Source organism: Miniopterus schreibersii (assembly GCF_964146895.1).
Source record: "Miniopterus schreibersii genome assembly, chromosome: 11".
NCBI lineage: Eukaryota > Metazoa > Chordata > Mammalia > Chiroptera > Miniopteridae > Miniopterus > Miniopterus schreibersii.
The window spans coordinates 6,039,855-6,060,146 of record NC_138111.1 but is presented as its reverse complement, the minus strand read 5'-3'; the positions used below and the strand labels follow the sequence as shown (position 1 = coordinate 6,060,146).

Here is a 20,292-nt window from a genome sequence, read left to right as displayed (position 1 = left end):
CACTTTGAACATAGAAACTGGTGTCTTGTTTCTGCTATAAAGATTTCTGAAGGTGGGACTCTGTGGAATCACCAAGACTTAAAAGGACTTGGGTATCAGAAAGAGGTGGGCCCCACCCTCCCATTCCAGTTCTCTGTGGCCCTCACAGGATGCCAGAAATGACCCCAGATGTTGCTGTGTCTCCTTGTGAGGAGGACAGAGGCTGGCAACAGGGCAGGAGCTGTGGCTGCCCAGGTGGTACACCAGCCGAGAGAGGGGGTTGGGACATGTGCCCCTTGTCACAGGGAAGGGATACCTGGCTGCTCTTCAGCTATGGAGGGACCAAGACACAGCTGGTTCCTCCGTCCTAAGGGTTTTAAGGGCAGAGAATAGAGAAAGGATTAGCCTCCCTTAGTTGCAGACTGATTATTACAGAGGAGCCCAAGGCGGCCTGGAGGGCTCTGCAGGGAGTGTGCGAGCCAGACCTGCGGAGTGGTAGGTCTGTAAAGTGGGCATAGTAACGGTAGCTCCTTTAGAGACTGCTTGAGGGCTCCATGGAGCTCACGATCAAGCCCAGTGCCTGACATCCGCTAGGCGGCCAGCTAATGGTGCTTACTGGATTCTCATTAATACGCTAGGGTCACCATTACTGGTGGATAGGCACTTTCATTGACCAGAAGTTTTAGCTCAAACCTGATCTGAATTCTTCATGTTCTCGTTCTGGTCCTGGCAGAGATGAGGATCCCGAGTTTGGGTCCCACAGGGTCCCACAGTATCCCGCTGGATCGCTCTGTCTCTCCCTATAATCTGCTCTCATGGCTTAGCCCCTGCATCACAGCTCTCTGTCCTTACAAGGGATGGAAGATGATCCTTTCCAGAGAGACATTTCCAGACCTCAGGGCAACGGTGCCTTGTCTGGGCTTGCCCTGTCTCAGAGGAAGGTTTGGCCAGAAGGTGGGTCACGCAGTCCTGTGGTGACATGCTACAGGCCTGGCAAAACAAGATTTGATGAGCCACCCCATGCCCCTGTCCCCAAGAGGCTGCTGGTGTGGCTTGTGGCTGGGAGAAATGTCCAGACCTGCCATTCCTGAGTTAGTCTGACTATAGGGAGGCCCCAGGATGTTGTGACTGCCATGGCCATGGCAGACTTGCCCGTCCACGTTACCCAGTCCTCGCCACCTAGGTGTCTCCTTCTCATTAAGGGGCACCCTACTCAGTAGCTGCATAAATGCTCCTGAACCCAGCCCACTGTGCGCAACCCAGAGTGGCAGACTCCCCAGCTGGTCTCAGGATGACCAAGTGGGAGATGGCTGCCCCTGCAGGAACAGAGACCCCTGCCATCAAGCTCTTCGGGAAGTGGAGCACTGATGATGGACAGATCAATGACATTTCCTTGCAGGATAACATCGAAGTGAAGGAGCAGTGTGCCAGGTACCTGCCCTGCAGTGCAGGGCACCGTGCCCCATTGTGGAGTACCTCACCAACTCAGGGATGATGCATGGCCGCAGCAACAGCCAGGAGCTCGTGACCATGCGCATCCTTCGAGATCTCCCATCTGCTTACCAGCAAGAACCCCTGCAGGTCCTGGTGAATACCATCATTAGCAGTGGCCCCGGGAGGACTCGACTCGCATGGGGTGAGCCGGAACCATGAGGCAGCAGGTTGTGGATGTGTCCCCTGTGTCCTGTGAATCAGGCCATCTGGCTGCTATGCACAGGTGCCCGTGAGGCTGCCTTCCAGAACATCAAGACCATCGCCAAGTACCTGGCAGATGAGCTCATCTCTGTGGCCAAGGGCTCCTGCAACTTCTCTGTGACCAAGAAGAAAGAGGAAGAGGGTCACCAGGACGGAAATCCCCGGGCACCTTGCAAAGGACCATCGTAGGGTGCGACCTCATCCTCAGGGTGGCCTTTCCTCCCCTGACTTATCACTGGTCATGAGGTTTGGACCCCTGGCCTTTCCTCCCTAGAGATAACATCTAGGCCTCAGTTGGGTTTCAGCTCTGGGCCCAGAAAAGCAGCAAAACCAGACAAGCGATGCCGTGGCTGACATCAGGACCCACTGCACTGACTAACGACCCCCTGCCCTGGCGCTGACCAACAGTGGAGACCACGACCCTGAAAGGATGCACCTGGAAAGCTGTTGAATATTCTATTGAGATCTTCCCCTGGGACCTCCCCTAAAATCTCCTCCCTTAAAACCCTTAGGTAGGAGGACCTAGAGCCCTTCCCCTGCCCTCCATCCCCTCAGATGCATCACCTTTACCTTCCTCACTTCTAAGCTTCAGGGGCCCTTCCTTTGCCTCTATAACTTGTTTCCTAAGCCCATTTCTTCTGTGAATTACTTCTACTTCTGTGATTTTCCAAATAAATGTTCTCTTACAAAAAAATCAAAAAAAGAAAGGCGAGCTGGAGCGTGTGGCCAAGTTCAACCATTGATTGCCTGGCTGCAGCCCCAATAAACCTGTTTGCCCTTTGGGGGTGGCATCACCCCAAAAAAATAGAGAACCTGTGTGGATATGGGTGCCAAATGGCCAGTGGTGTGACCCACTGAGGGCCAGAGCTCGGAGAACCTGCTCTGGGCCACGTGTGAGCAGCGGGTGGGTCAGAAGAGCGAGGGCAAAGGGGAGAAGCAGAGCCTGTCTCAGCAGGGACTGGGGGAGGAGGGCCCCACTAACCCCAGTCACCACCCCAGGGTGCCACCTAACCTCCCTGCGTGCTGTCACACGAATGTGGAACAGCTGCCGAGAGGATCCTATGAGGCAATACGGTGTTTCCCGCACTCGGGCCTTGAGCCATCTCACTAGCTTTCTTACTTTTTCTGTCCATTTGGTTCACATCTGTGATATACTGAGGGTTAGGTGTGCTGTAGTTTTTCTAATACATGCTAGAATAGAGTCAAACGTCCACCTCTGGGCCACCCACGAGCCTCTCAGTGGTGTGTGTCATACTTTGGGGAACACAGAGATGAACAACCACAGCCCATGGACTTCACACATGCTGAGCTCCCAACATGGTCAGCTTTTCTAGTATTATGCGTGTTGTTACTATTATTATTATTGCCATTATCGCCTCACTGAGGCTATAGGAGGAAAGCTTGGGCTCTCTTGTCACTGCCAGACTCTCTTCTCCATCCAGGGAGTCTGTGCTTTTCTTGCTTTTCTTACCACCGTTAGAGTTGACTTTGGGGTGCCCTAGAAGTCGGGTGCTGACTGACGGGGCCTGATGTGTGGACCAGGCTATTCACGCCAGACCCTGGAGCCATCTGCGCACCTGAATAAAACGATGGCTCTGATTACGTGCGGTCACGAAGGGCCTGCGGCAGTCCCTGCCCACTTCCTGGGTCCTTCACGGAGGTGTCTGGGTGGCCAGGCTCGGCACCTACCTTGGGTTGGGACCCTTTCCACTATCACTGAAGAAGGAGACCCTTGGGCCTCGCCCCAACCGAACAGTCCACAGAACCACCCGGCAGCACGCAGGCGGCTCGAACAGAGGGTTTGCCTGGCAGACACCTAATCCCGAGCGTGCTCATTTCACAGCCGTGGGGTCGCGGGCGGGTATTTATCTTATTAGGCTTTTATCTGTTTTCCAGGATGAACATAAATTCCCTTTTTAATCAGAAAAGACATGTTCTTTTAAACCTAAAAAAAAAAAAAAAAAAGAAAGAAAGGTGGTGTAGGTAGGGAGACAGTAAAGATCCCCAGGTGAACACGGGCTCAGCCAGGGAGCCCATGCGGAGGGGACTGGGCGAGGGTGGTGGCCCTGGGGAAAGGCGAGTGGAGACAGCTGAGGGCACAGAGCAAGAAGCTGAGGCCATTCGTTCAGAGGGATGGCTATGGGTGGGGTGATGGGCAGCCGCTGGGGAAAACCACCCACCAGAGGGAATAGGGGAGACACCAAGGAGTGGGCTGGGGCCTCACCAGGCTGGGCACTGGGGACTTGCAGCCTTGGCAGCCTGAGCAGAGGCTGGGAGATGCCATCTAAGGTGGATACAGAGATGCTGCTTCAGTGGCCTGCACCTGGCCAACGAGAGGTGCAGGGAGTTGGGGGCATGTGTGGGATCCAGGTGATCATTGCCACTGTAATACGGAAACTCTGACAGAAAAAGAGAGAAGAGCCACACTCAAGCTTGCTATTTTTGTGCCAAACTGAAATTCCTACTTACTCAGCCTTCAGATATTTTGTAAGTTTTAGAGATCCTCCCGCCTGCAGCAGCACAGAGCTGCCTCCCGCCCGGCCGGCTCCCTGTCCTCGCTCAGGAGCCACCCTGGGGGGTTGCCAGCTCTGGCATGCCCCGTGCCAACCAACAGTCTGACCGCTGCCAGGGAACCTCGTGTGATCTCAGGCTAGTGGGCCCCTGACCTCGATTTCATGGGCAAGGGGAACTTCAGAAAGAAACTTTGGGGACTCTTGCAGGCTGCCAACTTTTTTTTTTTTAATGGTGAATGAAGAAAATATAAACCATCATGATTATTTCCTAGAGGAAGGGACATTTTCGCACCAACAGTGTAAGCTGGGCATAGTCTCAGGAGAAAGGGCATTTTTCCCAAGTAAGGGCAATTTGCAGCCGTTTGCTGACACAGATTTTTAAAGTTTTTAAAAATGCAATCTTTATTTAAAATGTCTTGAATATAGAAAATTACAACATGACATTTTATCGCATGTTTTTACCTTATTTGTAAGTGAATCTTTGATACGAATGTGTCATTTTGGAGTATGTATTCAGCAGCCTGTCCCAGGACTTGCTGTCTTTCACAGCTGTTTGTGAAAGTCCAGCCTCACACAGGTCTGTTGATGAAAATGAGAGCAACGCTCTAAACGTCAGCTGCTTCATTTGGGACATTCTGGGAGGACAGGCCTCCTGCCTTCTCGCCACATGCTGGGAAGTAAGTCGAGGTGGCAGGCCAGGTTTTGGATTAGCAAAGGCTGTGGTGTCTGCCCAGCGGCAACAAATGTCCAGGGCTGTGTCAGCCTCACAGAGAACAGGGGACCCATCCAAGAGGGGCTCAGGGCCAGTGAGTCCTTCATTACAGACCTGCCCATGTGTAGGTTAAAAGAAGTCCTGGTCTACTCCCGGAGTAGAAAGTGTCCGATGGACGAGTGTGTGGCCCCCTGCACTGCAAATGGTATATAAGACAGGCCACACCGTGGAGGGCCTGGGATGCCAGGCTGAGTGGTCCAACCTAATTCTGTGGGTGAAGGCTGATGGGACAAGTTCTGGAGGCCATGGGGTGGGTGCACGTGTCTGGAGGGAAGTAGGAGCTGGTAGAGGCGCACCAGGGAGCTGGCCTGGCAGGTCAGGCAAGGTCAGCAAAGCCCAATCTCCCTCCAGGGAGGGCTGCTAGCTCCATTTTCTTGGCTGTAAGTCAGATGCCTGAGTCACTGTGGGCTCACCTGAATTTCACGTGCCCCTCAACGTGGGTAACCAATTAAATAGCCGGGAAGAGGAGGGAGCTGAGGAAACTGAGGTTTCCTGGTATTTTAGGAGGAAACCACTCTTCTTTTGGGGCTTGTTGACTGTATTTACATATATATGTGTAAATACATATTTGTGTAGAATATGTGTGTATATTTACATAACATGCGTATATTTACATAATATATGACATTATGTAAAAACATATTTGTTCCTACTTTGGTGACTTAAATCTGATAGTTAATATCAATGGTTAGAATAAGGCTTTAATCTTACTTAAAGATTAATGCGTTCTTTTAGAAAATGCACAGAAAGCTGGGCAACACTGCTGTAAATTTTTTAAGCACTTAAAGTCCCACCAGTCTAGCACTTAATGTTTTCATACCTTTTTTTCCATATTTTTGCCACATAGTTTCATTTCCTTAGCTATTTTCTTGTTGTTTTACATTAGAATGTTTCCAGTTTTTGTTGTTTTGTTTTTTCACCACTGTAGATTTCCCCACAATGAATATCTTTGTGTGTACAATGTTTTTCCTTCTTTTAAAATTATTTCCTCAAAATAAGTTCCTAGGAGTGGGATTACTGAGTCAAAGGATACCAGTAGTTTTCTGGCTTTGGAATCCCTAATGCTTTCCAAAAAGGCTGTACCAGCTCACCCTGCTGCCAGCACCATATGGGTTCCCCCTTTCACCACAGCCCTGCTAGCTTTCAGCATTGGTCTTGTTTTAAATTTAATGATGTAATGGATTTCCAATGGCAGCTTTTATTTATTAATTAACATTTCTCCCTCCACTCCGTTTCTCCGCTCAGGGCCCCTAGCCTCTTTCTCCATTCATTCCCCACGCGTGACTTCATTGCTCTCAACCCCTAGACATGAAGCCCAAATGAATGAATGATTGTTGGGGCTGGGCATTCTTCCTTGTTTATGTGGGAACTACCTCAATAGATTTTAGAGGAAAGACAGTGGAAAGATGTTTAAAGTATAAATAGATTTGGTGACACCTCTTATTTGTTCAAGGTGGTCCCAGTAATGAATGCAGGCTCTGTGCTGCTGGGAGTATGTTTATGTCTCATTTGAATTCTAGAAGACATCGGAGTTAGAACATTAGCGCATGATGTATAATTTAAGTCAGAGATGAAAGAGTCTCCATCAAAACAACCCCCTCTTTCTAGGCATCCCGTAATTACCCAGGCAGAGGTCTCCGAGTAGGGACAGCACTCCCAGTTAGAGAATGTCTGAAGGAAGCTTGAAGGCTAGACCCTCTGCTCTGCCTCGCCCTGTCCTCCTGGCCCCTCCTGGTATCACCTCTGATTGAGGCTAGAGCCCTGGGCCCTCTGCCCCATTGCTTCCATGCCAACTCTGAGGTTCAGAGGGGCTGAGGAACTGTGCCCAGGCCACTGAGAGCAAGTTGGTGGCAGAGTCAGCCCTCCCCACAGACCACCTGGCTCCAAAACAACCCCCCACCCTAAATGGCACCAATGGGACCGGCTTCCCAGGCTGGCTTCCAGAGGGCTTAAGCCTGGAGCAGCTGCTGCTCCAGAAGACAGCAGTCCTCCCGCTTCCAAGCCCAGCCCGTCCACGTGGTCGACACTGGTGTCTTATTGTTAAAGCCGAGACATCTCAGGGGGCTGTGTCCTGAGGTTCGTGGCTGGGGCAGTGCTGATACGAGAGGGGGCACCTCTTACTGAAGGAAGCACTTGGCTCTGGAGGCCTTAGCCCGGGGATGTAACCTAGCTGGGGCCCATGAGCCAGGTGGAGTGAAGTTTTGTGGGGTTAAATCAGACTTTTCTTCCTGAGCTCTTGGTAATCCACTTGGAACTAAGTCCTGTCTGGCCGGGAGGTGTTTCGGCTCCCCAGAAGGACATCTGCCCCCTCTGAGGGCAGGTTTATGACTCAGCCCTCCAAGCCTGGACTAAGGATCTCAAAGGGCAGGGCCCACAGGACTCAGCTCCTGGCATGAAGTAAAACAGAGAGATTTATGACTGAAAGGTGGTCCCTATAGCTCACCCAGCCAGCCCTGGCTGGCAGGTTGAAAGAGCATGGTTTGGGGCCACCCAGACCTGGATTCAAATCTTGGCTTCTCAAACTACTGGCCAGGAGATCTTTGGAAAGTCACCTGGCCTTTCTGAGTCTCAGTTTCCCCACCTCAGTGATGGAATAATGGTACTTTCCTTCAGGCCCTGTTGGTAGATGAGCTGAGGAGATGGGTCTAAGGTCCCAGAGCACATGATCTGGCTCAGGGCCACCCCACAAATGGTAGTGTTTCCACCCCAGGTCCTCCGGCTTCGCACACTCAATGTGCTGTCCTGCAGGGATGGGCAAGTGCAAGGCAGGGCCACACCACTGGTCAGAGCCGACTCAAGAGTGAGACCCCGGGTGCAGTCTCGGCTCTGCCTCTCACTCTCTGTGCTCTTGGACAAAGAATTTGCCTCTCTGAGCCTCACTTTCCTCTTCTGCAAAATGAGGACTTCATGCGATTGTGCAGGTGCAGCTCTTAGTGGCCCAGAGCCTGGCACGTAGTAGGAGCTTAATAGAGACCGTGGTCTCTATTACCAGCATTTGCTTCCCGGAGACTCGTGCTCTCCCGGGTGCTGGAGGCAGCTCTCTTGTCCCAGAGCCTCATTTGAGCCCCTCCCTCACCCCTCCATCCCCATGTATGGGTTCTGGGTCACCAGGGGGTCTTGCTGAGAGTAAGATTCAGGCCAGACCACTGTCAGGAAACCCTGACTGAGGGAGAGGAGCAGGCCTTTGCCCAGAGGGTGCCCACTGCAGCTGGGAAGTTGGACATTCACAAATCATTCCTCCACCAGTGCCCTGAGGCAGACTTTCCACTTTAGCTGAGATGAGCCTTTTCAACTCCTAAATGGGCCTTCTTACTGGGGTCCCTAGGCTACCTCTCCCCCGCCCATCCCACCCACACTCTTGTCAGCTCCACTCGGTGCCCCCCCCAGCTGAGCACAGGCTCCTGCTCTCTGGGTGCTCAATGACCAGGAAGCACCCGCACCCCACACTGGACTTGACAAATGCCTCTCCCTGTGCTGTCACAGCCAGTTAGCCGGTGGCCTTCCCCCTGGGCCCGCAGAAAGGTGTCCCTCCTCAGAGCTCACCGACATCACCCAGATCTCAAACAGCCATAAAAGCCGCCTGAGTGCTTGCTTTCCGGCCCAGCCGTTGGGGCGGCGTCCGCAGGCCGGGATCTGGCTTCACAGGCCGCTGATGAGGGCGTGCGGCTAGAGCGCATGTCATCCGTTCATAGCGCGCCCCGAAGTTGGCGTCTTCTGCAGGCCTTGGTCTGCGATGGTGAAGCAACCCCATAAATTTATATGGAAAAAAATGTGCATTGACCAAATTTTATGGCATCCAAAATCATATATCAAGTCTCTTTGGGTTTTTATACTTAAGTACCATAATTACTAGGGGACAATATATTTCTTCTTCAAAACTCAAAGCAACTGACAAATGACCGGATGTCCACTGACATTTCATGAGTAAATCGTCCTTCCTGCCTCTGAGAGGCTCCTCCTCCCGCAGGGAAGCTGTGGGGCAGGCCAGAGGTTGCCAAAATCACTGGTGGAGAGTCAGGGTCAGTTATAGCAGAGACAGAGGGGCTCCTACAACTCACTGGGAGGGGTACGGTCACTTCTGAGTTTTGTGGGATATTTTGCTCTTTGTTTTTTGCCTGGATCTTTGCAAGATTTTTTTTTAATTCAAACACTTATCCAGGATGTGACTAAGGATGGATCTCTTTCCTGGGACCTGGTACACAGTCCTTGGGAAGATGGCTTTCCCTGGGTCAGCTCACTGTTCTCAGGCCCCCTGTCCCCTTATATGCTTTCTTCCCTTGCCGTTTTCCTGGGCATCCGGGGAGACCCTACCAAGATGACCCTCATATCGATGTGAGTTTCCAAGGTACCTGTTTCACCCACCGCTGCCTCTGATGTTCGTTTTTTTAATTCTTCTGCGTATTTTTACTTTCCAGTGTACTGGTCATTGACCCAAGGTTTCCAGTTTGGGTAGCTCTGGGTCCCTGAGTCTGGGGACAGGCCCCGGGAGGGACACATTGTCTTCATTTCAAAAGACACGGTCTCAACTTGCTCATTTTCTATCCGGTACTTCTGTCTGTAGTATATTCCATTTCCTCCTGGATTCTAGCAACAAGGCTGTCTATCAGTCTTAGCTGGTGAGGTGTGTTTCATCTTTTTTTTTTTCTCCCCCCTAGCTACAAAAATGTTGCTGATAAGTCAGGGGAGGCTTTATGAGGGGCTGTGTAGTCTGTTCTGGAAGGTTTCCAGAGACAGACATGGACCCCCCCTCATGTCTTTTCTCAAGTAGCTTCATCAAGTGCCCACTTTATCCAGACACTATGCTAGTCCCTTTCACGTGGGTTATCTCCCTCCGTCTTCACCTCGGCCTGTGAGGACGTTCCGGGCACTGTCTCCACTTCCTTCCTCCCCAGGGTCACACTGGACAAATACGGCACAGTGTCCAGATCTGAACACAGAAGTCTCAACTTTTACTATTGTTCCTCTTACTTATATGTTGAGGCCTAAGTATCATATATGACATCGTAGATAAGAGTGTGGCCCTAAAGCCAAATGGCCTGAGCTCAGATTCTGCCTCTGCATGTCCGTGCTGTGCTGAGTGACCTCAGGCGGGTTGCTTACTGTGTCTGGAGGTGAGGAGCTGAGGCGGGGGGAGCATGCTAATGAACCCCACGAGTGCTGAAGACGTGACCAGCCCCTTCCTGACTCTCATGCCGCTGGTTCCTCTGGGGTCTCTCATTGGCATCTAAGGGTAATTCTCCAAAAGAAGTATGTACTAGAGTATTATTTTTTAGCAGTTTTGTGCCCTTAATTACTTGTGTCATTCAGGCCTCCTTTGAAGGCCTCTGCTAGCCTGGACACCCTGTGGGGTCAGGTTCTCCTCTGTCCCCCTGCGTCTGGAGCATGGGAGGCGCTCAGTGACTGCTTGTAGCACTGATGTCCTTTCACAGGGATGGTGGATGTCGTGAGTGGGCTGGTCCCTAAACACTTCACCCTGTGTCCTTTCGGCTCCCTCGCCCCCACAGTGACCTGCCGCCTTCCTTTGTGCTCCCTGCCACTTCTCATCGGGCAGCAGACATGTTTCTCTGCCACTTTGACCTCTCTCTTCCCTGAAAAGCATCCCATGATCGATTAGCGGGCAGTTTCCTAATGAGGGATGTGCTGGCCCCAAAGCCCCCTGGAACGGCCCTGAGCTGTGAGGGGGGGGGGCCGGGGCTGAGTAACTGGTGCTGGAGAAGCGGCCAGAGTGGAAGGCTTCGTCTCGGGGAGGTGGCCAGGAGCCCAGGGGTCCAGTTTCCTGAATCATTTCCCAAGAGAGCTGAGCCTAGTGGGCAGGGGGAAGGCAGGACAAGAGTAGGTATGAGTGGGCCTTGCAGCCCGAGGCATGACCCCAGGCAGTGGCCCGGCTCTCCTTTCCTCTCCTCAGTCCCACCCACAGGCAAGGCCCAGACCAGCGAGCGCCCCCTGCTGGTGGGGCTGAGTGCTCTCCTGCCCTGGTGAGGACGGTTCCCAGGTTGGGTGGGAGTGGCCCTGCCAGCCCCCCCAGATCATGGAGTAGGGCTGGAAAAGGGTGGGCTGGCCCTGAGCCTGCTGTATACAGTGTGCCCTGGAGAAGAGCAGAGCCGGCAGATATGGCCCCCACTGTGGAGCAGGAGGAGCCCCTGGTCCCTGAAAGAGGGGTTTCTAGGACAGTCCTGCAGGGAATCTGTCATCTCTACTGAGCAAGGCAGGAAGGGATCAAAACACCTGACCTGAAAACCGCACATTAGTTAGTAGTCAGATGGCTTCTTCCTCCAAAGGGGCCCAAGGACCCTTTCAGTATTTCATTTCAGCAAAATCAAAACAGAATTTGCTTTAAGAAAGTGAACATCAGTTTGGATCTAGCAAACTCTCCGAAAATCTGTTGCTTGTTTTCCAGAGAATGCAGGGTTTAGCGATTGGGGTTTAGAATGTCGTGTTTTGTTACACAGTTTCCATTGAGTAATGACCAAATCTGACAGTTTTGCCTTTGCTTCTGCTATTTTTTGTTACACTTAAAGACTAGGTGAAGTGTGGTCACAGATACATGAGCGCATTAGTGGAAGTGGAAAATACTTTGGTGATTGAAGCGGCCGGCCGGCCGTGAGCTCACTCTCTGGCCGGGATCCTGGTGGCCTTGGACGTCCAGGGAGCCTTTCTGTGCACAGTAGCGAATCTGTGAGCCAGGCTTGGAAAGACAAGCTCGGAGTGTTTTCCTTGGCACGTGGGCAGCCTCGATTCTACCCAATATGAGGCAGGTTTCCGAAGCTTTCACTGGGGGAATCATCTTGCATTTCCTTTTGGTGACGTCAGCTACTCTGGGAGCCCTTTATAGCGCTCGGAGAAATGTGGGTATTTAGCTTGGAGATAGCAGAACACAGGGCTGACCCTATGGGGCGGAGGAGTGAGGTGCCTGGCAGCTGCAGGCACTCCCTTCCACTAAACAGTGGAATTTCAGAGGCCCGATTGAAGAGTCACATGTGTGCAAGTGAAGATCCCACACCCTGTCCAGCGTCCCCCCGACATTCATGTTCTGAGCCCCTCCTGTGTGCTAGGCTCCGTCCCGCGCCCTTGAGAACGCAGAGGTGGGGAAGGCCGGCCCTTGCCCTCGAGGAGTATGTGATAAACGCTGCCATCGAGGAAAGGGCACCCTGCTCCAAGTGCCCAGGAGGAACCAGCTAACAGCCAGAGGATAAGGGGGTGCAGTGGGCGAGGGGAGGAGATGCCTCTGCCCAGCTCAGAGCCGCGAAAGGGGGCGGGGATGTTCGTCTGGGGAGCTGCAGGGGCCCGCGCTGCCGGAGTGTCATGTGAAAACGGGAGAAGAGGCCAGAGATGCCAGCGGGGGCAGAACCCCGAAGGCCGGGGACCCTGGCCCACTGGGGCGGAAAGCCGTTGGGCAGTTTTAAGTTGGGGAAGGGCAGTCTGACGGGGTTTTAGAACCCTTGGTGCCGGGTGGATTGGAAGTGGAAAACTACGGCAAGGCGAGGAGTCAGGCGGTAACAGAGTGTTAACAGCGGCCTGTAGACTCTGAGGCATTTGGTAGAAGTTGGTGGTCTTTAAATCCAAACCTGAAGACCAGGTCTTAAATAGGAACTAAGAATGTTTGGGAAATGATTTGCATAAAATATTGCCTCCCTTTTCCCTGCCCCCAAAGTGTTTGCTTCCTCAATAGTAAGAAGGAAGGAAAGGAAGGGGGGGAGACAGGGAAGGAAGATCTTGCTCTTTATATTTCTAAAACCAATATATATCCGTAGCTAAGGCTGAAAAAAATGTAAGACTGTATAAAGCAGAAAATAACCCTAAAATTCTATCCCTAAATATGGTTACCATTAGCAGATTGGGCAATATATCCTCCCCCCCCCCCCCAATCTAAAATCATACCTGATTTTTTTTTTTTTCTTAAAAACACATCATGGATATCTTTTCATGTTCTTAGAAATGTATTTTAGCCTTTTAATAGCTGCATCATTTTCATTTTCTAGCTGATAGTTGCTGGTTTATAAGAATGCTATTGATTTCCATACAGGGTATTCCAAAAAAATGTATACACACTTTAACAGCTGACAGCCCAGTTTTGAAAATGAAATGTATTTTAATAAACACTGCCCTTATAATTATTCAAAGTGTGTGTGTACATTTTTGGGGACACCCTATATATTTACTTTGAGCTTAACTCTGTTATTTAGTACTAATTGTTTTCCAGTTGACTATCCTAGATTATTTAATTATATAACCGATATGATAACCAATTCTATCACTTGAAAATAATAGTAATATTATGTGTATCTTTAATGCTTATGTCACATTTCTTTGTCTTGTCTTATCTCATTGGCTCATGTGTCCAGAATAGTGTTAAATGTTAGCAGAATGTAGGTATTCTTGACTTCTTCTGAGTAGTTGGGTTTCATAATAAGGACATTGTTTTAATTTTTCTGACATGCATCCTTTATCACATTAAGAAAGCCTGTTCCTGGCTCAGTTCTTTATCAGGAATGGATACTAAAGTTATCAGTGACTTTGTAGCATCTCTCACGATTATTTGCTGAAGTGTCGTCACATCCCTATAATAGACCTGTTTGCTTTATTAATCTTTAACACACTGCTAATTCAACTTGCTAATATTATTTTAAAACACTGGGTTCCATAAAACCATTTGGATATTGTACTTTTCTATTATAGTGTCTTTTTCAATATTGTTAATATTTTTCTTTTTATTGGTAACTTGAAGATTTTTGCCTCTTCTTAAGACAATTTTGGGAAGATAGATATCCCTAGTAAGCACCCATTTCAGCTATATTTTCAGATGTGTTGGCATGAAATTACACATACCACCGTTTCCGCCCCGCCTCCGTGTTTGGGAGCGTATCCCCTCTCATCCCTAGCTTTGAACATCTGTTTTCTTTCATTTTCCTCCATCACACACACCAGAGGAATTGTCTACTTTGTTGACCTTTCAGAGAACCAACTTTCAGTTTTATTTATCACGCTGTAAGACTTATTTTTGAAATTTATTATCTCTGCTTTTATATTTCAGTCTGTTTTTTTTCTCTCCTTTGCCGTGCTTTGCTCTTATAGTTCTCTACAGTGAATACTAACTTCATTTCTTTTTTATCTTTCTTAATTACTAATATAAGCTTTTGAGGCTGTGGAGTTTTCTCTTAGCAGTTATGTGATTTGACTGCATCCTATATGTATATACTATAGTTTGTTATTTTCACTTTAATTTCTTCTTTCACCTCTGAATTATTTGGAGTGTGTTTTTTCCTTCCCAAATGGTTCATTTAAAAAATTCGTTTCTACCTCTGGGGCAGGGGAGGAAGTGGAATTACTCTAGAACTCCCAAAACCACATGGATTATGAGTGTGGGAGGTACGATTTCCCCCAAAGGAAAAGTGAGGGCTGTTTCCAAAAGAATTGGGAGTGGATGGTAAGCAGACAAAAGTCTGGTTTCTTCTCTGCTGTCAGTAGAGTTGTTGAAGGATTAAATGAGATAGTCCTTGTGATTTGGCCTGGACAGTGTCCAGCACAAACCAGGCCAGGTAATAGTGACCAGACTAATGCCATCTCCTCATGCCCCTTCCTGCTGTGGATCAGAATCCAGCACATGCTACACAACCCCGTAGCTCTCTAGGGAGTACGTTCGCAAACGGGGTGAACAGGTTACCCCGTTGCACCTGTAGATGACCAGTTAGTCCCCATGGCATGAGGGGGGCTGTGATTGTGTCCTCATTTTACCCTGGGCAACCAGGATGAGATTTGACTCCCCTGACCCTGGATTCTGGGCAGGCTGCAGGCTGCGGGGCTTTGCCCACGTGGCTTTGTGATTCATGAGCCTCCACACCATGAAATAAGTGAGGCCACATGCTTATCCAAGAAACATGGCCTCTGACCACCTGACATGTGACTCCTGGGCCTGCCCCCTTCCTGTAGACCTGGGAAACACGTGTCTTGGTGTCAGTGAGCTGGCAGCACATTTCATATAAGGAATATTGCTTAAGTAAGGACTTTTTTCTGCAGTCCGTGCTTTGCATGATTGATATTAATTAGTGGGCACTAATTAATACAGTCTTCTGCATCTTGACAGGGAGCCTAAGCCGCCCGCTGAGACCTCCTCCTGCAGTAGATGGAATTGTTTTGTGCTCTCTTTAAAAAAAAAAAAAAAAAAAGCCCTAATGAGCTGCTTCTCTGTTATTTTATTTGGATTTTATCAGGACAGTTTATGTGCTCAAACCACACAAGTATAGTTCTGGGTGCCAGCACTCCTCACTTCTGAAGTTTGAAAGTGATCTTTTCAAGGGAGAGCAGGAGAACATGGAAAAAAGCCTTTTATCTCAAACTTTAAAAGAAAGAGCCAGAGAGAGAGAATGGAAAGCATAAGATGGAAATGTGGCATGTTTTTATGCTGTGAAGGGTTTTTTTCCCCTCAACACAGCAGAATATTCCTTATTAAATAGATAGCTGTGTGAGAAAAACCAAAACCAGGGTTGGGATGGAAGAGAGACGGGTGGCGATGGGAGAAACAAGAGAGCAGTGAGTTCTGGGCCTGTGGCGAGGCCCCGTGCCAGCCATGGGCCCTGGCTCTGGCGGCTGAGAGCGCCCAGCTCCTAGTGAGCTGGCTCCATGGAGCACGGTGTCCCTCGGCCTAAGAGAAGGTGTCTGTTCAGGAGAGCACCTCCTTTGTCAGCCTGGCACGCCCTCGCCTTGGGGTCAGAGCGTCTGTGGACAGACCCTGGTGGGGGGCCTGGATCACTGTCAGGAAGAGGGTTTGGCCACATGCCCCTGGGGCTGGGACCAGCCCAGCTGTAGAGGGCATCTGCAGCAGAGCGAGCTGAGGGCTACTCACGGCTATCTGCCCCACCAGGGCAGCCTGGTTGGCACTGCTGTTGCAGCCACAGCAGTGACTAGGCCTGTGTGGGGCGTGGAAGGAGGGAGCAGAGCAGAAGCATATGTGGATAGCTGTCCATCTCAGAGGAGGTCCTGTCTGCAGGCGAGCAATCCATGGGGCAGAAGCTGGCTGCCAGCAGCTTCATTGGGGAAAGCAGGCCAAAGCAGCGGTCCTCAAACCCCTAACTCTGTGCCTGGGACCCTCGTTTCTGTGCCAGCCAATGCCTCCCAGCCCCTAGCACTCAGCATTGCTCTCTGTCCCAAATCTTTGGAGTCACACAGGCTGAATTCAAATCCCCTGTTTGCAAGCTGTGTGATCTTGGACAAGTCACTTTTCCCCTCGAGACTCTTGTTCCCTGACCTGTAAAATGGGAAATGAGAGTACCTAGATGCTGTAATATAAGCAAGGCAGCCTGTCCTGTCACAGAGAGTGGCTGTTACTATTACGGTTGTTTCCTCCAACGCATCTGCACCTCCCAGTCTAGCCCCAGTCCCTGGCACCGCTCAGCCCCATGGCAGCCAGGGCCAGAGGCTGGTCCAATTACTGTCCATCTTAACAAGGCCAATAACACGGTGTCATCTGTGGCAGTAACTCTGTATAAATAGGAGAGGAGCTGAAACGGCCCAGCTGTGCTGTCCCAACCCAGATGGAAGCTCCCAGCACTGGCCTGAGGTGGGTGGCCACCACGTGGTCGGCATCTGGGCGCCATCCTTGGTTATGGGAAACCCAGCCAGGGCATCCCTCCCATGGGGCCTTGCCATGGAGACAGGCTCGAGGTTAGCTTAGCTTAGGTTCTTGGGCATCTCAGTGGTCCAGGCCCTGGGCCAGCAGACTCCTTGAGACCACCGTCATTACTCCCAGTCCCAGTCAGGGAAACTGAGGCCCTGGGAGGTAGAAAGGCCTGCCTGAGGCCACCCAGAGTGGCAGACCCAGGGTTTCAAATCTCCTGGTTCCCAGCCCCACACCCTCCCACTCACACATGTGGCAGAGTTGGCAGGGCCCCCAGGCCTGGGTGGCCCACTGACAATGGGACCTGGACAGATACACCATGAGGGGTGCCAGGGAGGCAGCGGGAGAGTGTTGACTCCGGAGGAGAAAGCAGGCAGGAGAGCCATAGCCTGGAAACCTTGCGTCCAGCTTGCCTCGCCAGCTGCCAGGCACCGGAGTTCCTGCCGGGGTAAAGGAGAAGACCAACAATATGGCAGCCCGGGCAGACCTGTGTTCGAATCCTGCCTCAGTCACTTCCCAGCTGTGGCCCCAGATAAGGGAAGCGACTCCCTCAGCTTCAGCTTCCCCTCTGTGAATAAAGATAAAACCTCCCTGACAACAGTGGTGGTGTTAGGAGTAAATAACCTGGGCAAAGCTCTTAGCTTAGGACCTGGCGCATAGTGAGCACTGTTTTATTATCATCACCCAACTCCGAGTGAGTCTTCAGCTACAAAATGAGGGTGGGAATAAGGGGCCTTCACGAGGTCATTGTATGGATTCAAGAAACTGGCTTCATTCACTCTGGTCTTCTTTCAACTAATGTTTACCGAGCGGCTCCTGTGTGCTCTGCTCCAGACGCCGGGATTGAGCTCGTGGAGCCAGACACACTTCCTACGTGGAGGGGCTTTGAGTCTGAAGGGGAGTCAGACGTTAAATGTGAGAGTGACACAGATGAGTATAGATTACGGTTGTGAGTGCGAGCTGTGCACACGGCTTAGCACGGCACTGGCACAGTGCGAGAGGGAGGTGGCTATTTTTATGACTTCATTACAGTTTAGGCTTTTAAATACTTCCAGTTCTGGGCTAATAATACTGAAAAGATTTCCCTGGATTTGTACGGTATTAACTGTGGAAGATTTGCTGCTTTTGGAGTTTTTGTTATGGGAGTGAAAGACTTTATATGGAGCTTCTGTCCAGGCGTTGCAGCGGATCAAGGTCTCTCCAGGTCACTGGGGCCAGGAGGCCTCCTTTGGGAGTTGCCCACAGTCCTCAGCATGTCCTGGCCGTGGCCTGTACTCTCTGGTCCTGGGAAGTAGACAGTGTTGGAGTCTGCACATTTTGTGGAGGTGGGTGATGAACACTCCAACAGTGGAATATGCTCTTATTAAGTAGTGAGCTCCCCATGCCAACAGGGTGCAAGCAGGGGCTGGGCAGTGGGAAAGGGGTGCCGGCCCCTTCAGAGGTGAACTCCTCCTAACCTCTGTTTGCAGAGCCAGGGACCTGAGAGGAAGCAGAGGGGCCAGCACCCATTCTCACAAGGCAGAATAGGGCAAGGCTTCCCTGCTGATGTTGAGAAAAATGATTCCCCGTGTGTTTCTGATGGCCACTGAGTGGGTGGGAACGTAGGTGCTGGAGCCAAACAGGCCTGGGTTCAAATCCTGCACACACTGTGAGGCCTCAGGCAGGTTTCTTCATTTCTCTAAGCTTTAGTTTTCTCTTTAACCCTCATGGGGTTGGTGAGAGGATCACAGGAGGGTAGGTTTCCATCTTATGGTAAATCCCTGGGAAGCATCAGGTCTCTCTCTCCCTTTCCCTTGTCCTGCTCTTCAGAGTCTCTGCTCCTGGGCCGAGTGTTCACTCTGCCACTCAGAGGCAGCTAGTTCAAGTCTGCACCAAGTTCTCATCTGGAACAAAGATGCCTCGTGCCCCTGATCCCGTTGCCTCCTGCTCAGCCCAAGAGGATACTTTCTGTTGTGGTTGAAGCAGTAATGGGACTTTCAGGACTGCGACTGCTGGATCCTTGGGGAGGTAACTGAGTTATGTTGTTAGGAGAGAGGGAAAGCAAGGTCAAGCGGAAGAATACAGCTGTGGATTTCAACCTACCGCACTTGGAGCTTCTATACAAGGGAGATTATTTCTAATTATTAAAATTTTGGAAACATGATGCCAGTAGAAAGAATGGAAGTGGAAATGGTTCCTATGAGAAATACCAGCATATGTTTCTGTGATTTAACGGTTTGCTGTAACAGTGTGTAGCTATTTTAAAAGCAGATGAATGACTCATGGTATCCAGCAGCAGCAGTCTATTATGATGGCAGGAGTGTACTCTGGGGAGGCAGGCCTGAGTTCAATTCCCTTCCCATCATTTACCAGCTGTGTGACCTGGAGCTAGTAACACATCCCCTCTGCATTTCCTTTTCCTCCCCTATAAAATGGGTTGTTGTAAGAATAAATAACACAATGAATGTATAAGTCAGTGTGGTGCTCATATATCCATGCAAAAAAAAAAGTCCACAATTTTAAGTAGCTGGCTAATTACATTTGTAATAATTCTTAATAGTTTAACCATAAGCTCTTAAAGTTATAAATTTTCCTCTGACTACCAATTTGGCCTGATCCCATAAATTTTGGCATAGTGTTCTTATGGTCATTATCTGTAAATAGACTTTTTATTTTAGATTCTTGTTTTTTCTTGTGAGTGTGTATATGTGTGCATGTGTGTGTTTTCTAAATGGTTAGACTTTTTTCTGTATTTATTGTTAAATCCTACATGTAATATAAGGTCAAAGAATATGGATAATACCATGTTTACTTTTTGAAGCTTATTAAACTTTTTTTTACAGTCTAATATATAATCAATTTTTGTAAGCATTCCATGGGTATTTGACAATAATTATATTTTCATTTATGTAACATCAAGCTTGTTAATTTTGTTACTCAAATACTATATTCATATATGCAAGCATATGTACATATACCTGTATATGTGTATATGTACATATATCTGTATATGTATATATGTGTATATTTTTGTGCACACACACAAGTTCTGGAAGAGACATGCCAAAGGTGCCCTGTATCGTTATGTCTTTATTGACTTCATTGTTTATTTCTGGCAATTTTTTTGCTTTGTATATTTTGATCTAATATTGCTTTGTACATAGAAATTTGTAATCAATCAATTTGCTCTTCTCAATCAACTGTGCTTTTCATTAGCACCAATCACTCTTGCCTTGTTCCATGTTTTCTGCCTTGAATTCTGCTTTACATAACTACTGCTGCTCAGCCCCACCAGTATTATGGGGATCATGGCAGTACTCCTGGAGGGCTGCTGGAAGGACATGTCACCCATTGTCTGTACACATCCCCAGAGAGTCTGAAGCACAGCCCTGTGGCAAGCTAGCCAGCTGAGAGCTGTGTAGGGCATCACGCTACATAGCCAGTCCTCCCATCCCTGGCCAGGTGGCTTTTCCGAATCCCCCCGGGGTGAGGCCATGAGGCCATGCTGAGGCCCAACACTGGCCTGTCATAGCTATGTTTTTATATTGCATGTTATTTTCTTATTAAGCACCTTAGAAGAATTCTCTGTTTAGCTTTAGCTTTTATTTACCAAGGACTGTTGCTTTCATTATTTCTTCTCTTGCCCTTGGTTAATCTTTGATTTGTGTGTGTGTATAGACAGACATAGATACGCAGCTAAGTGAATAAATGAAAAGCTGAATTCAATTCAAATGGTGTTCTCC

General features: G+C 49.7%; 1 protein-coding gene and 1 pseudogene across 10 annotated transcripts in view; both read left to right on the top strand.

Moving 5' to 3' along the window:
* The window catches only part of RALGPS1 (Ral GEF with PH domain and SH3 binding motif 1), a 247,996-nt gene that overhangs the window by 188,007 nt on the left and 39,697 nt on the right, over positions 1–20,292 (top strand). The window lies entirely within an intron of this gene.
* LOC308563641 (small ribosomal subunit protein uS7 pseudogene) lies at positions 1,271–3,615 on the top strand (annotated as a pseudogene). Its single transcript has one exon. The product of its transcript is annotated as a small ribosomal subunit protein uS7 pseudogene (transcript).